The 18,012-nt window shown below is 30.8% G+C and overlaps 1 protein-coding gene across 1 annotated transcript in view; it reads right to left on the bottom strand.

Annotated features, from left to right (window-relative positions):
• The window catches only part of LOC124530522 (toll-like receptor Tollo), a 37,962-nt gene that overhangs the window by 7,093 nt on the left and 12,857 nt on the right, over positions 1 to 18,012 (bottom strand). Inside the window, exon 2 of the mRNA XM_047104711.1 lies at positions 2,888 to 2,930. The gene's annotated coding sequence lies outside the window, so the exon portion shown is untranslated. The remainder of the gene's footprint in view (positions 1 to 2,887; positions 2,931 to 18,012) is intronic.

Genomic DNA, 18,012 nt, shown 5'->3' with positions numbered 1-18,012 from the left:
GGAATACTAATCCAGCGATAAAATAAGTGATTAACTTTGCATACAATACGCGGACCTACATCGAAAGAGCGTGCAAAAATGCATATAGCGATTACTATTACCGGATAGATGACCGATATAATGCCTGTTTATAATCTTTCAGACCTTATTTACATTTGTTTATATTCATATTTATAATATACTGAATGTATAGTATAAATTATTATATTATATTAAAAAACGCATGTTGCCCGTCCTCTTTCGTTATTAAATACTTAATATTAACCTTAAAAATTGTCATGATAAAAACGTAATTAGAGTAATCTAATGTTATAAAGAAGCTTCAAGGATTTATGTTAAGGTATATCGAAAGTACCTACAACCAAAACAATGTATCTGCAGTAAAAATACTACAATACTATACGTACCAAAATTCATTATTGAAATACTAGACTATCTTTTTTACATTATAATATTTAAGCATATTTATTTAATATTTAACGTGTGATTTCGAATCGAACAATCGTTTTATATTATATGCGTATACATTGGATTACAATAATCCGTTTGTAATTACGCAACATCAAACAACTGCTATCAGTTTTCAGTTACAAATAGAACCTTCTAAGTTGTTCTCTGACAGTGGGTGTAACACCTACGTGAACAGCATTTCGACTGCAATACATATTTATATATATATATATATATATATATATATATATATATATATATATTTATCGCGAACAGTAATCGAACTCGAGATTTTAAACTTGTTCATGCTAAGCTAATAAGTATTGAGTAAAACGCATATCTTCTATTAAGACAGACATGTTTCCACAGTACTAAATGGAACAATCAGAGTAAGAAAACCTTCGTCAGTTTTCAAATTAATTCCTGTATCAAGTCTTAAACTCTTAGTACCTTTTGAATCTAAACATTATATCATTGCGATGCAATATGTCATTCTCGATCGGTAAAGCAGATTATCGCTCTTGACACACGAAAATAGATCTTAAGGTGACGAACCTTTTCTTACCCCGACTGTACATAGTCACTTTGGAATTGGAAGAAATATACGCCCTTTGTGCCTTTAATTACACTGACTAACTTTAAAACCAGAAACCAGTTTGTGTATTGCCAAATGAACGAGGAATACGTAAGACGTAAATATAATAACAATAATTACATAAGGCGCTTGAAATTAAAAATGATTTTATTGTACCAATAATTATTATTTAAATAGTATCCAATAACAGTTCTATAAGACAATTCCAGGTAGATTTACACAGATCCCTACTACGAAGTATTACTAAAGCTTTGTTATATAACGATAAAAACTGACGACATTCATTCTTCATTGTTGACTGTATTGTTGCTTAACAGTCGAATACAATTTCGGAAGATTAAAAATAAATAAATAAAGATTAACAAAATAGAACCCATTAAAATGCGTTTGTGTGTACCATTGAAAAGGAGAAAGTGCTCTATTTTTGTATATCTGGATAAGTAAATGATTTTTCTGGTTATAAAGAATATTTTGCGACTGTTAGTAATTAATATTGGATATGCAAAGGTTATTTTAATGACATAAATAACATAATACAATATCAAATAGAGAGATGAGATCTCTACTTTCTTTATACAACCTATCAAGTGCTATGACATATTTCTGATGCGGTTCTGTTAATCTTTTGTAATTTCAGGAGTCAAGATTGAAATAAGTTTGAATTTAAGTTTTACAATAATTCGTATATACGATGCCCAATTTAGTAGACCTATGTATTATTTCTATAACTAGTGTAGACAAGAGAATGCACAGACGGATTGAAAATCAGCTATTAGCTGTTGCTGTTGCATTTTTTTAAATTCGTTTATACTAAGACTATATTTTCGTTTTTCTTTATAATATTCTCATGCTTGGTTAAAAAAACATATTCATCATGATCATTATAAATTGAGTAACATCGATACATAGACAAAGAATGAAAGAAAAAAAAACATAGTACCATTATGACGTCAGATGTTATTTGTAGACGAATTTCAGTGTTACCAGTTATAAAAACAATGGGAAAAATGTTTTAATGTGTTTCAAATTTTCAACAAAGAATATATTTGAATTTCGAACACTGGGTGAACACTATAATTACTAAATGGTATTCAAATGAGGAACCTAATCTCGTATGTTAATATGACAGTCAGGAGCATACATTGTAACCTCGCCGATAAATGACTCGTTAGCCTCTATTTCCCAACTTGATATGACGTCTGTTACATCTGGCATTGCACATATGGAAAGTATTTACGATTGCAATTAATTTGAATATATCACACTTACAACTAAGTAATTTGTTGACTTATGACCACACTTGGAACCATTGCTCGTCATGGTGTAGGTCGTAATGATTCTTATTTATATTGTAACAAATGTATCCTTAATTATTACAACATAAGGTACAAATTCGATTATTACATCACGAGGTGATGTGATATAACGCGATACTGACAATGTTTGCAGAGAAGAGCGTAGGAATTTGAGCATATCTTGTCACGTGATATTAACCTTTATTTGTTACGTTGAAGGTTTAAAAGGCTTGGGGATTATATAGCTGTAGTATGTATGTATACACGACGTGCGGTTGGCCACAGTATCGGGTGCGTTAACGGCGACTATTTCGTAAGTTTAGTCATGTAATGGTATATCGTGTGCTAAGAGATATAAATTACGGTACCCTTTTGGTATTTAAAAGCATAATGACCATTTTTATTTTTTTAAAATTGATATTATTGCCAGAGATGAAATTAAATTAAACGGGACTTTTTATTTTCGAATTATACAAAATGCAGAACGAGGGCTGTTTATTTAGTTAATGGTTTCTACAGAAAAAAAAAGTTGGTAAAAAATACGTACCACTGTCCTTGTTCAGCCACTCGTTTACTTCTTAATGCGATACCTGGAAAAATGAAAAAAACTTAATGCTTTCATATTGAAGATAAATACAGTAAAGAAAGATACATACAAAAATGACTTTAACGGCAGATGTTTTTATTTAAAACGAAAATATTTCGCGGATATTTAAGTGTCTTGGAGCTGAAAGTCGTCGTGGGTCACGGTGCATTCAATTTGCAGCGCAAAACGATTTGACTCGACTGCTCCGATAACGGTGTATCGTATAAATACCGTCTGGAATTTTATATAGTTGAGACTAACGCGATATCATCTTAAACATCGCATAAATTCGATTCTTAAAACTAAACATCGGCTACATCGATAAAAGCGAGCGTATTACGTCAGAGACTATTTTAATAAAAACAGTTGCAAATCTAGAGGCAGTTCGAAATAAAAGTGAAACGATTGACTCCGTTGTGGTCGAACTGCCTGGGTCAGTGGCCAAGCGATCGCCGTGTCCGTTAAATGTTCTATGTATTCTGCAATCGAATATCGATCATGATCTCAGATTTATCGATCGCCGATGCACCAATACGCCGTGCAAAGAAGGCGTGGTTAGTTGCTTGCTAGTATCGAGACTGGTTTAAGCCAGTCGTGTAGTGGAAATTGTGAATGTAAGTAAATAATATTCATTGCGAATATTTACATCATTGGCGCTATTACTTGTTAGGAAAACGTATTTGTTCACTAGATTAACATATTAACCCACATATGCCGAAAACATTATTCTGCAGGCTGTTTTATGGAAAAGCTAAAATTAGGACTATTGTAGTAGTTATTACTAATAGTTTTCAGTCCTGAAGATATATACTCTTTTGTCTGTGGTATGGAAACCACAGATAAAAATTACAAAAATAAACTAGTCCAAGAACTTTTGAAAGAGTTATTTTACGTATAATTTTAGTGAGATGTTATGTAGGTCTTGATCTTATTACTTTAAAATATTTAGCGCCATATATTTAAAGAAGCATGCGTTACAACAACACAGTTATATGACATCAGCGATTATTATAAAGCGTTAAACTAGGATCGCCTTGAATGTAAAAGAAGGTCGTTAATATTATCCGTGATTTGAATAATAATACGCCAGACGTTTTGAGGACTGACGGCTCTTGGTTTTAACGAGTCAGGTAGCACTCGATCGGATCTTTAATATGCCTGCCTATCGAAATTAACGGCCTGGTTATGTCTCCCTGTTGGACCAAGGCATCCTCTCCCTGGGAGAAGTTCCACTCGCTTCTCCAATGGGTTTTGGTGGATTAAATCGTACATAATCGGATTGCATGTTTAAAGATTCGTCTTTGTAACAGTGTTACAACGAGATGAATGTGGTGAACCCCAAGATGCGTTCCATAAGAAAAACCACGGCGGCCTTGCGCTGTATAGCACCTGACGCAGCGTTTTTTTTTTCGTCTCGCTTTGCGCGCCTTTTGTACTGACAACAATAGTTAGGAGCACAAAAGGTACGGCACTAGAACATGGATGCAAGTACTAAATTACTTAAATCCTATAGCGACTATCTTTTGACGTTCCAAAAAATAAAAGATTCTTTATTCAAAAAATGTTTAAGGAAAAGTTCGTAAATATTTTGGACGAGGTTTTATTTACCTACTGACATAAAAAAGGATAAGTAAGAAGATTTATGTACACCTTTGATATCACAAAGACCTATTTTTTTAGACAACAATACTATATGTTATAAATGAAACTAAGACTGAACTAATTGTAGATCTCTTTTGTAATCATTCAAAATTTGCTATTCAAGTTAAATATGTATAATATTTAAAATGTTGCTGACAATGTTTATTTCACTGCTAATAGCCGCCCGCACACTTCGCACGTTTCAATTTAGAGTGTTGGTTGTCATGTGCCTTCCATGGACTTCAAGTTTGCTTCATACCAAATTTCATCAAATTCGGTTCAGCTGTTTGGTTGTAAAAGAGCGACAGACAGACAGAGTTACTTTCACATTTATATTAATAATAATATAGATTAGACGTAGACCTAATTTGTTTACCTAGTTTATTATAATAATCATTTTAGTATTCAATAATATATTATGAATATAAATAACGTTATTTTTGTAAAATGAAACGTTACTTTCGTTACGATAACGTTTCTATACACGTAATCTTTTACCAAATATAAGTTCAATAGTACAATCAAGGGGCTTTGTGAGGTTGTATTTTAAATAGATCGTGATATTTTCACGTCAGTCAAAGGTGAACGTAATAAGCCAATGGAACATTCTACTGATAAACGACGTGAACACAAAGATATATGTAGCGATGTCAAATATTGAGAGAAAACGATTAGATTATTCAGAGACAAAGACTTCTTATCAGGTCGTTCACGAGAAAACACTTCGCGGTGAAAGGAATAATTTTCAACTTACATATTTATCGAGGTGGGAAATTATAATCGGTCAATATCTCGATTGTTTTTTTTTAAATCGAAGACTAATACTTAAATGTCATTGACGTCACTCTTTCTTATTTTTAGTTTTTTTTTTTTTTATCGAAGGCGCGTAAATCAGCCATACATGCTCTATTAGTGGAATAATGATTCTAATGCTATGTTTGAAATATATTATGCAATAAACGTGTGAGGATGACATTTAATTGTTGATATGAATCTTTAAATGAATAATCTGTTATCAATTACTTTAAGATAAACTTAGTTTGCATTAAGTTTTGAATTAAATTAGTTATTGTTCTAGGATAAGTGTTGCTAGTTTAATTTATTATAAATTATAATATAATATTTTCTCATTGGTAAACAGTAAGTGCATATATACCTACATATCGTTGATAAATAATTATTTATTTATTCATTTAAGAAATGTAATGACATTTTAAAAAGAAAATAAGAAAAGTAAATTACAACAATATTACGCTATTGCAATGTTGCAAGTTGCAATAATACGAAATTTATAAAAATAACACATATAATACATTTAAATTAATGTGCAATTAAATTATTAGGGTACATAATTAGTATTTAAATGAACAGCTATTCCACTTGTGGATGTTATAAAAAGTTGTCAGTACAAAATTACTTGGAACACTATTAATAAAATCCACAAGGTTATTTCCTAGATGAGACGCAAGATTATGTGTCCACTTGACATAGCTTAAAAGGGAGTTTCTTCAAGAACTCGATAAGATAATACTTATATGAACACTTAAAAAATAAAGTGTTTCACGGGTATTTTGCATAAAATGATATAAATAGTCAAATAGAGGAAACCACGCTTATAAGAGTACACTTCCTATTTCAAAGTTGTATATCGGGTTTAATGACCCCAGTCTTCTCTGAAACTAAAATAAATGATTGATATTATTATTATTATGTATTCGATTATATTAACGGAATGTTTTTATCAATTAAGAAGGCGCAGCTTTTGACCGTTATCATTAAGATAGTAATATTTGTATTTAAAAATTTGTTATATTTGTAATAATAGTTTGTTTCGGAATCATTCTTTCGTATTTATCAAAATCTATACTAATATTGTAGACGCGAAAGTCTGTTTCACTTTCACGGCCGAATCACTAAACAGAATTTGTTGAACTTTGGTGCGAAGCGAGCTTGAACCTTAAGAAATGATACTTTAATAACATTTAAAATGCGAACGACGTCGCTAGTTATAACTAGTCTTTTATAAATCAATTATTATCATATTTATTAACTAGCTGTGCACGCGAATTCGTGCGCGTTTGAATGTAATAAATAGTTATTGTTGTAGCCAAAGTTACTTCTTATAATATCAGCTTTCTGCTCGTGAAAGTCGGGTCAAAATCCGTCCAACCGTTCCAGAGATGAGCCGGAACAAACAGACAGACACTCCAATTTTATTACATGTATAGATTTTATAATATTGTATGTTACACTTTATTGTTTTTCTCGGTTTCGAAATTTGAAATATGTTATTGTGTATCTTTCCTTCTTGTACTTGTTTAAGACGTTTTTCATTGTTTAATAATAAATGAAAACATTGTTTGCGTATATTTATTGTTTATCTGTCAAATTTTGTTCTTGTGTATACGAATAAATATATTTATAGAACAAGTAAATACTTGAGGAAAAACGGTTTAATATTAGCTAATATTATAAATACAGAGTTAAGTTTAAGTGTAACATGATATAACTTCTCAACGGATCATCAGGATTTTTGTAAACACGTTGTCCATATAATGATATAGGGTGCACTTGACCTCTCACCCTAAGGTCATACGAGGTTGAAGCAAGCCAAAAAATAGTTTGTATTGTATTTAATAGATCCGTACACTTACTCGGAGATTGTTTTCTGAATAGTTTGTGAAATTCGAACAACACGTTGCTAGACGCTCGTGCCACTTAGAAATGTTAAGCGAGATTCCTTTTGTTTTGAATAAGCACGACTATTGCCAGTATAATATGACTAAGTATGTACATTATAATACGTAAACAGTTACATTGAAATATTTTCTATTTTGAGAACACCTATTTACAAAAAGTGAACCATTTTTATATTTTGTAAACACATGATTTACTTAAAATCTGGCCAAATCTTCAGTGTTGGTATTCTTTACTCTTGTCATTGGTGAAACGTGAGGAAACCTGCTTATAGTCGTCGTGTAACAATTCTTAATCCAACACGTTGTGGCATAGTATGTTAGGCTGTTGGACTGTGTATACCCATATATGTATATATGTATGGTGGCAAAAAAACTTACACGTGCGGCGACCGGACGGTTACTTGTACAAATATAATATACAACATATTTTTTTATCTCAGGGCTCCCCCTAATGAACGTAATGGTTTCGCATTTAGATGTGTTTTAGTTTTTACGATTCCATCGAAACAGGTTTAGCATCCTTAATGTATTCAATATGTGATTCATATATTTTTTAATTCGTATGAGCGTCTCGCCGTTGGTACTCGTGATGACCGGTTTGATAGGTCTTGGAGCCAGGGCTGCTACGTCGCATAATTCGATACAAAACATATATATTATAAAAGTAACAGCCTGTAAATTTCCCACTGCTGAGATAAGGCCTCCTCTTCCATTAAGGAGAGAGATTGGAACATATTCCACCACGCTGTTCCAATGCGGGTTGGTGGAATGCACATGTGACAGAATTTCGATGAAATTAGACACATGCAGGTTTCCTCACGATGTTTTCCTTCACCGCCGAGCACGAGATGAATTATAAACACAATTAAGCACATATATATAGTGGTGCTTGCCTGGGTTTGAACCCGCAATCATCGGTTAAGGTGCACGCTTTCTAACCACTGGGCCATCTCAGCTCATATATATTATATTCTATATTTATACTTTAGATATAAAAAAGGACAAAATGATCTAGACTATATAATTGATCGCTTCAAATTTCCACAAAATAATCATTTTCACATATTATCTAAATCGAAATAAATTAATTTACTTATTATTATTAAGCAAGTACGATTTGATGTTGTATAATATTATCACAATCATTACATAGTATAACACCAAGTCGCTTGCCGCTGTCTGTCCCTATGTATGCTTAGATCGTTATAATTACGCAACGGATTTTGTTGCGGTTTTTTTAATAGATAGACTGATTCGAGAGGAAGTTTTTGTATATGATACGTGGACAATATAATAAAGAAACAGTGATAATTTAGACATTTTCTACTATATTTAGTATCAAAATTGCACACGTGTAAAGCCGGGTGGTGTCGCTAGTATGACATAATTTGAGTGACGTTGATTAAAATATGTCTCGAGTGACAGCCCTGGTCAGTGCCACATTGTTTGAGGTCGCGGAAATGAAAACTGTCAATGCACACTAGACTCCGGTCTAGACTAATCGACCTATATGATATCACTAGACAGTATGTGAATTTGAAATTGATTAGAATATGTCGCATGTAATTACTTATATAGAATTTGTTATTATGTTTTAATATAAATAGCGTTTTTTCACATTAAATGTATTTATCAAATTTCTTTTAGCACAGGTATCTGAAAGAGATAGTTAATTTATAAGGTATATAAGACCTCCTTTGTGCAAATTTTGTTTTTTAATTTTTATTCATCTGTCACCCGTTCTCTAAATTGTAGTGCTTATATAAAAAAAAAAACTTCAAAATTCCGTAAGTGCCAGTATTAATAATGTCATTGTGATTTTTAAATATGCTAGATTTGTTTTTTTTTTTCTTCTAATGTCAATGAACCGTCTGGGAACTTTTTGTTTTTTTTTTCGCAACAAAAGTAACATATGCTCTTCGAAATGTTTTAATAACATTAATATGTTAATAATTCGATATTTAATAATAATTAATGTCGAATGCTTTCTTGAACACCTGTTTGCTGTTAATTGTTATTTTTTGCGTCTTGAAATATTAAAATGTAGATTTTCGGCGTTATCATATTACATGACCCACCTGGCGATGCCAAGCGATCCAATGAATAATGTATGTGTTTTTTTAAAGACAGTTTTGTTTGTTTTTCTTGCAAATAATACGTTTCAAATACATTTGAAGCTTTATGATAATTATTTTGAATTAAGAATACTTTTACATTATGTTCTAAAATCAAAATCAATAGATGATTCGCGAAAATATTGCAACAAGACAATATTAGAACTCGAAATTTAAAAGTGAATGTTAACAAATATTTTTGTGTTTTCTCCTATTTATATAGAATAGTGCTGTTTTTTTTATTAATCCATAAACCTATGACTTAAATATTATTTAAAACATAGATTAAATATATATATTTATCAAATAATTGTTTTTTTTTTAATGAAGAACTTACTCTAGATCTTTAAAAGTTTGGTAGTATTCAGTTCTGAAGATTTAAAGCGGTAACGACCTCTTAAGCAGGTAATGGCAAATATCCTCAGCTGTTCCACGAGTCACTTTTTTTAAATGCGTTTCTTGTCAAGCCAAGAAATGAAAATCACATTGTTGTCCAAACAAGTTTAAATTAAAAAAAAAATTACAAACCACACGTTGTTACGGTAACTTTCCATAACGATATTGTAAATCAAAAACTGACTTAAGTCAGGTAGGCTCTTAAGAACAAATTCCAATTAAAAATTTACTCATCCACATTAATGCAATGAAATATATCATATTCATAGAAATTTCCAGATTAATGTTATAGAAATATGCACGGTGATATCACTGAAGCGAGATATTTAAAAATTTATTATCTGTTACATTTAAGATAATAAGCGCATCTGTGTACTTAAGCAACGACCCACTTAACGCCACCTTGTTCTAAATTTCCATGAAAAACGTACGCAATTAAAATATTTAGAGAAAATAACATTAAAAACGACATGCAGTAGTTCAGGTGGCTGCGTCTGCGCAGGAAAAACCTGTTCCGTGACAGCTTCACACACACACACATGCACATGTACGTGTAACGAGGTCTTATTAATTCTGAAACTTTATTATAACTTGCGTCAAAGAAATCAATGACTCTCGTTTATATTAACGATGAAATTAGATTTGATGTCTAAATAGCTCATAAGCGAACTGGTCTCGTAAGGATGTGAAAGTTGCAGGATCGGATCCTGATATTTGCTATTTTTTTTTTAAATATAGGAATGCAGACAGGCTGCAATCCGTCTCATAGTGCCACTCATACAAAACTATAGTTATGTCAAAGCCACTCAAATCATAGAAAAAATATTATTTTACTTGCGTCATAATTACAATGGCTCACTCCTCCTTGGAACTGGAATACAACAACATATGTATGTACATATTGGCGGTGGAATAATTTGCAGCCTTGCACAAAGTAACCAAATTTTACATACGTATAAAAAAAATCACAGTCAATATAACGCCTGGAATTTGAAAATGGAATTAAATAATCTCACACATAATTTTATATAATATAGTTATTTTATTACTGTTATATAATTATAAACTCGTAAATTTATGTTCGAATAATAATAATGGATGTCATTAAGTCGTAGATAAAATACTTAATAAGTTTAAGTTTTTAATTTTGTCAGTGGCTGGAGATGATAAACGTTTTAAAAACATACTTTCAAAATTCCATATTTAACTAGGTTAATATTACGATACAGATAATATACGTCAAAGTGAAAAGTACATTTTGAAACCAATTGCTTAGTATTTATTTGAAATTGAAATTGTACACTCTATAAAAAGGGTCGTATGTAAAAATAAATTATATAGTGTTGTAACTTTTTTTTAATGAATTATGTACTTTAAGGTACATTAGACGAGCCATAGACAAAAAAAACAATTATTTAAAAAAAATAATGATATTCAAATAAAGAATAATTATTTGCCTCAATAAAAATCAATAAATCAATATTAACGAATATATCTTCCGTAAAAAAATACAACGTCATACACATAAAGAAAAATATGATCTACTTTGAAATAAGAAACATCAGTGTTATTCTTTTCAAAGTACACAATCTTTTAACATACGATCTTTTTACATTAGCAGTAGCGATTTGCAAAACATATGCGGAACGTGTGCGATTTAATAACTAGGATCTAGATTTTCCAATGTTTATATTATTATTAGCTGAAAATGGATTAGGTCTGAAACTCGTAACCTATATTCCACTGGCGAATCTGGAATCGCTTACATTATTCGTATTTGTAAATTTCGTATCAAGCGCATTATAAACTTGTTTTTAAACGACTTCAAAATAAAGTCAGTTAAACTCATTGTAAAGATCGCTAATTGTGAAAAATAATAATGACTATTGTATATAAAAATATATATACAATCATGTGGGTCGTTTTACATGTATTGTTAAAATAGCACCACCAAGGGTAGAAGGGTGGTGAATTGGGAATTAGTCACTCTTTTTCTTTTAACGGCGCTGACTCATGTGGGCAAATAATATAGATTACTACATTTAAAACATAAACACAGTCCAATATTCGTGCATTAAAAATATTGTTCAAGACAATACATATAATTATTTGTAATTTTTGTATCTAATACATTATATTATGTGTGTTGGTTGAACATAAAGGCTAATATTGGAAATAGATATTTGTTTTTTATTAATTAATTTAATTATAAGTCATCGATATCGTAAAAAATACGAATTAAGTATACTGGGGATAAGCTTTAATTATAATTATTATGTATTGATATATAAAAACTGTAAAACATATACATAAAGTAAGGCAACCTATATGTTTTACTGTCAAATTCTGATTATAATGCTATGTATCTATAATAACGCCATACGCGTAAATACTATTTGATACATTGTACTTAATATAGAAGTATGTACTACTGTATGAAAACTTTAAATAGTCCTGTCGCTAGGTCACATGACTCTTAACCGACGATTGCGGTTCAAGGGCGGGCGAGCATCACTGAGATTCCAAGTACTTCATTTGTGATTGTAATTCATCAAGTGCTTGATGAACGAAAACATCACAAGGAAACTCGTATCGATCGAGAGTCTGCCACATGTGTATTTAACCAAAGCATTGGAGCTTCACTACATACAATATATAAAACAAAGTCGCTTACCGCTGTACAGACAGCTCTATGTATGCTTAGATCTTTAAAATTTTGTTGCGGTTTTTTTAATACATTAAGTGATTCGACAGGAATGTTTTTGTATATAATACATGGGCAATATAAGTAAAGAAAATCTGTAGTATATTTTTAGTTTCAGCATTGCAACCGTGCAAAGCCGGGGCTGTTTGCTAGTAGTATAATAAACTTCAAGTTTTCTTCTTAAGGGAATGGTGGGACTTTTAAGAGTCTAGTATGATTAATAAAGATTAAAAGTAAAGCCCACAAAACTCTGTCTACATATTTCAAATATGTATTTTTTATGGCGATTACTAGTTATAAAAAAAATGTTGCCTATGTTGTTAATTTAAGTTCATCAAATTCGTTACAGTGGTTTGGCTAAAAAATAAAAACAGATCAACAGATAGACAGAGGTACCTTCGAATTAATATTAGTATAAAGGTAAAATTTATATCAAATATCATAACGTACGTAATTGAAGGAAATATTGTAGTGAATAGATAATCAATAACACAAGGATATCAAAGCGGCTCTGTTATTAGGTGAGGTGGAAATGAATTGAAATAATTTGATATTCAAATTAGTATCAAGAGGAGAGACCTAGTAATTATCGGGTTTCATTGGTAGTTTTATATTCAAGAATTTGCTTACGCGCACGTCGTTATTACGTCAACGATTTTCCCGCTATAATTAACAGGTGGGTTTTTAAGATTTACCTTTCACATACGATAAAAATATACATTTTTACCTGTTCGAAATCGTAACAGATAGATTTCCGCCGATTTGCTATAAATGGTTGTAACCATACAATGTTATATTATGGCTATAAATGGCATGACACCATAAAGCGCGGGGCATGAAGCATTGTACACCATGGTACCTATAGGTCTTTGTTAAAGGCGAACGGGACATTGACCTAATTCTAATAGGTTAACTGTGAGGCAAATGTTGAATTAGACTTTACGACGCAGGCCTATGTTAAACATAAAACGCTAATTTGATATCAGCTAATTTGGTAGTTAAGATTATTTTTAGCGTTTAACCATTTATGTATGTAGATCGTAACATTTTATACTACGAAAATAAATTGTCCTGTTACCCTTATTAATATTATAAATGGGTAAACATCTTTATTTACACGTATTAATTTGATACTTAGAAATTTTGCGTTCAAATTCAATCAATAAAATCAAAATATACTTTGTTCAAGTATACTTTTGAATTGTCATTTAACAACTATATTTAGTGAAGCTACCACCGGACCGGAATGAAGATTCTACTGAGAAGAACCGACTCAGTAGTTACTCTTCTTTAATATTCAAAAAGACAAAGTCCTCTATATAATATATCCTGCCCGGAAATCAATAAGTATTAACTCCACGTTTATTATATATCTTATATTGAATAATATTCATTCTTTATCAATTTCTTTATTAAAAAGTGTAGAAAATGTTAAAGAAGGCCTAATAGCTTCCTCGTCGACGAAGACTGTCCTGAAATTCTAAGCTACTTTTTTAATGTGACAATGAAACAAACTTATTTTTATGAATGTCTAGAAATCAATGAACTATGGACAAGCTAATGGACAAATGCTATCGATTTTCATTCAATCAATATTGTTATAATTATTCGGCAGTCTATTTCAATAAATAAGGTTCTATGTAAAAAGTATCACTTAATAGATTTTAATAAAGAGGTTAGGGAACCAAATAGAAAGTTCCGACATCCTAATTCCGTTTGGTTCCATTTAAATATGACGTCATGAATTTCATTTCGTTAGTTCTTTATATAAATAAAAAATTATAATGGAAATTATATGATAGGTTATAGGCATATATCATATAGGTATCATAGCCATTATATTACACTATATTCTGTAATTTTAAAGAACATTTTCATAACATCTTATTGATTGAATGGTTTTATCGTACTTGAATATCGATGAAATTGAACATCACTAGTCAATCAATTTTTTTATGCCAATGGCAAAGATATAAAATATACGACAATGTATAAACAATTACAATGTACAACATATTTAACGTTTAATTTATTTTTAAGAATCACATCACGATTACACCAGTGTGTATTATTGTCTGTGGCGAGGTGTGAAGGATAATGATCAGGCAGAATGACGTATGTGACCTACGTACAGTACGACACAACTTAGATGTAGCATCGGAAAATGCAATGGAATGAAAATAAAACCGATTACTGCCGATTTACACAACCTATAGAAATAGCTCCCTATCGCGCTATTCGACACTATTCGTCGCTATAGATTCTCGCGTCAGAGAAAGCAAGTGCATGTAAATCGACGTGTCAAATTGACGAATAAATTAAGTCATATGATATTACAAGTTATTACGTTTGTGCAAAGATCATATTCGCATGAGAAATAAATATTGATAATTTGGGATAGCGTACTCAATTCGGATGTGATCGGTTTTACGAATTTTGCCGATGCTACATCTAAGTTGTGTCGTACTATACGTATACTTAATACTGAGAATCATATGGGTTGCTTAATCGAGGTGGGTGGCGCTATTATGGCTACGCAAATCTCACTTTTATTTATTAGAAACCTCTAAATGAGTCTCTCGTACAAAAGTTTTTTTTTTTACTATAACACGAAGGACCTTTTTGTTTTTTTTCTTTTTACAATATTCAATTATTCCGTAATAATTCAAAACAATACTGAATAACAAGTTACAACCCCTTTCATTTGTTTCGAAGGCTGCATACACAATGAGGGAATTAAAATAAACTTAGCAGGTATTGAAGTTTTTCTTAAAACAGTAAGACCTTGTTATTTATGATAATACCTATAATTCGTAGTACTTGTAAAATGAATCTTATTGAAATAAAATAAGTTACATTTTCAGTTATTCGATTTAAAAACATTAAGGAAATTAAACTTTTTTTCAAGGTATAACGATTTGTTTAATAAACGTTTAGTGCTGTGAACAAAAAGGTTCGATTTTTAAATGTGTAAAATTTTCCATTGAATATTTAATTTTTTAAATATTTTTTTTCCGATATAGATTACACAGATCTTTCTTTAAAAAAAATAGACGCTGAAAACATTTTCGCCTATATAAACACTATTCTCTCTTTTTCAATTATCAATAATTAATTTTAGGATGAAATAGAGACACGCCATTGTTTATCTAATCTGGGGATCCCCCTTAAAGCCATTGATGAGTAAAGTTAATATTTAAATTATTGACAACAAATAAACGATAAAATTATTTAATTATACAAATTGTATGTCAAATAATCGAAATAAATCTAATTTTAAATATTGTTTATAAATACAAGGTTACAAGAAATTTAAATGAAAATATGAAAAAAAAACGTTCCTTTCCTTCCAAAAAGCAGATGGATAGGTTAAGTGGATAGGAGTAGATATGTACAACGTGCATCCCATTTTACTAGACTATAACATTATTGAGATGTATGTTTGTATGCAAATATATATCTATTTAAATACGAATAAACAAATATATTTTATAGTGACTCGTATAAGGAAGATCTCAGGCCATTTTTGGCTTAGGTTGAAGTTGAATGGATTTCATAAGGCTGTACACAGTCGACACACGTCAACTGGAATTTATTGCAAAGTGACTGCCATGCAATGCATATACGGCACGACCTCCGCCGAAGTGAATCAGTCATTTGATAATTTAATGTAAAGTCAATTCGATTTATACATAATTCCTGTCACGAGATAAGGAATCAATATCGTTCTTGATAATATACTTCGAGAAACACCAATTCGTATTATATTTTTAACTAGCTGTACCCGCGACCTTGTACGCGTTTGAAACTATTTTATTGTAGAATAAGTTACTCCTTATTATATCAGTCCTTTCAAAATCGGTTCAGCCGTTCCAGAGATTAGCCGGAATAGACAGACAGACAGACAAAAATTGTAAGAAATGTTATTTTGGTATATGTACCGTTTATAAACACATGTGTATTGATGAAAAATATTTTAATATTACAAACACACACTCCAATTTTATTATATGTATAGATGTAGGAAGTCTATTTGCAGAAAGAATGACAATTATTTTCCTTATAGTTAACATTTTTTTTATATAATAACAGCGCTAAAATATTTATATGATTAATAAATACTGACGTTATGTCATTTATTTAATGATTAAAAAAAAATACATCAATATTTAATCGAGTATGCAAAGTCCGTAAGCAAGGACTCGATTAATTAAAATTGAACGTCAAGCCTTTGACGGTGTCAATTTAAAAAAAAAAACACTCAAATCAAACTCGAAGACAAATCGTAAATCTTGGACACGAGACGAATAGGGAACTACGTTAATTTATTAGCCGGCAAAGGTTACGAGGCGCTAAATTTGCGCACACAATTTTAATTTCAATGAGTATCTGTTAATATCCCTGTCATGTACAAACTAAACGCTGTCAGATTAAATTCGAATTTCGAACAGTTTCAAATTTCGAATGCTATAATCAAATATGAGACTATTGTGGATTTAATGTTGTTTGTTACAAGCTTTACCGATCCGCCTCAGTTGCTACGGTATTATTAATATATTCATATATCGCAAGCTACTGTTAGCGCAAAGGTCGTTTGAAACAAAAAACCTAATAATAATTGTAAAATTCTTATGACGTTAATTTAAATTGTGTATTTATGTAATGATTTTTTCTTTTTCTAAATATAAGAAGTCTGAGAATATATTTAGTACCAATGCAATTATAGATGTTTTATTTTTGATTATGTCAATCGCTCAATCGATTCTAATTCTTGGTGGTCGAGCACCATTATACTCTATATAGAAGAACTATTAATAATTCTTCATTGTCATCAGGATTTACGACGACCTTCCACTAGCAGAAATAATATGAATATAATGTGTCATAAAGATTAGTCTAAATTATTTGACGCATCAAAAGCGACAACCCTGATTGGTTGATATTTTACAATAAGTTTCTAAGACGATAATCTTTGCAAATATCTAGTGTCAACAATTCAGAAAAATCTTGTAAACAAAGTAATTTAATGCAAATTCTTTGATGCAACCAACATGTTTGCTTCGCTCTGTCAACAGATAAAGATTCTCTTGATGGAAATGACACGACGCAGCCTCCACACACATACATGCATACACACACATATAAGTTTTACATTCTAAACTATATATATAGTATACTATGTGGAATATAGATTACGTAATACAAAATGTTTTCGGCCGAGCCATTCTCAAGGGAAATTGGCCAACTGCGCAGAATATCAATTCTAGAATCAGGTGTTTGCACACACATTTGTGCATCCCTATCATAGATCAGACGCAGAACAAGTTTCGTGTTATTCGAGGTACGGTAAAACATATTGTCTTTGACAAAGACATAATTCCTTTTTCAATTATAACCTTGGGCGATAGGGTTGTCACAAGACCTCTTAAACTTACTACAAATTAGTAAATTGAAGACTGCAAAGAATTCTCTTATCGATTAGATGAGGAAAAAGTAACAATATTCAATGTACATTATTCATTGTAACGATAG

The sequence above is a fragment of the Vanessa cardui genome, chromosome 1 (assembly GCF_905220365.1).
Source record: "Vanessa cardui chromosome 1, ilVanCard2.1, whole genome shotgun sequence".
Taxonomy (NCBI): Eukaryota; Metazoa; Arthropoda; class Insecta; order Lepidoptera; family Nymphalidae; genus Vanessa; species Vanessa cardui.
This window is presented reverse-complemented; position numbering and strand designations above follow the sequence as displayed.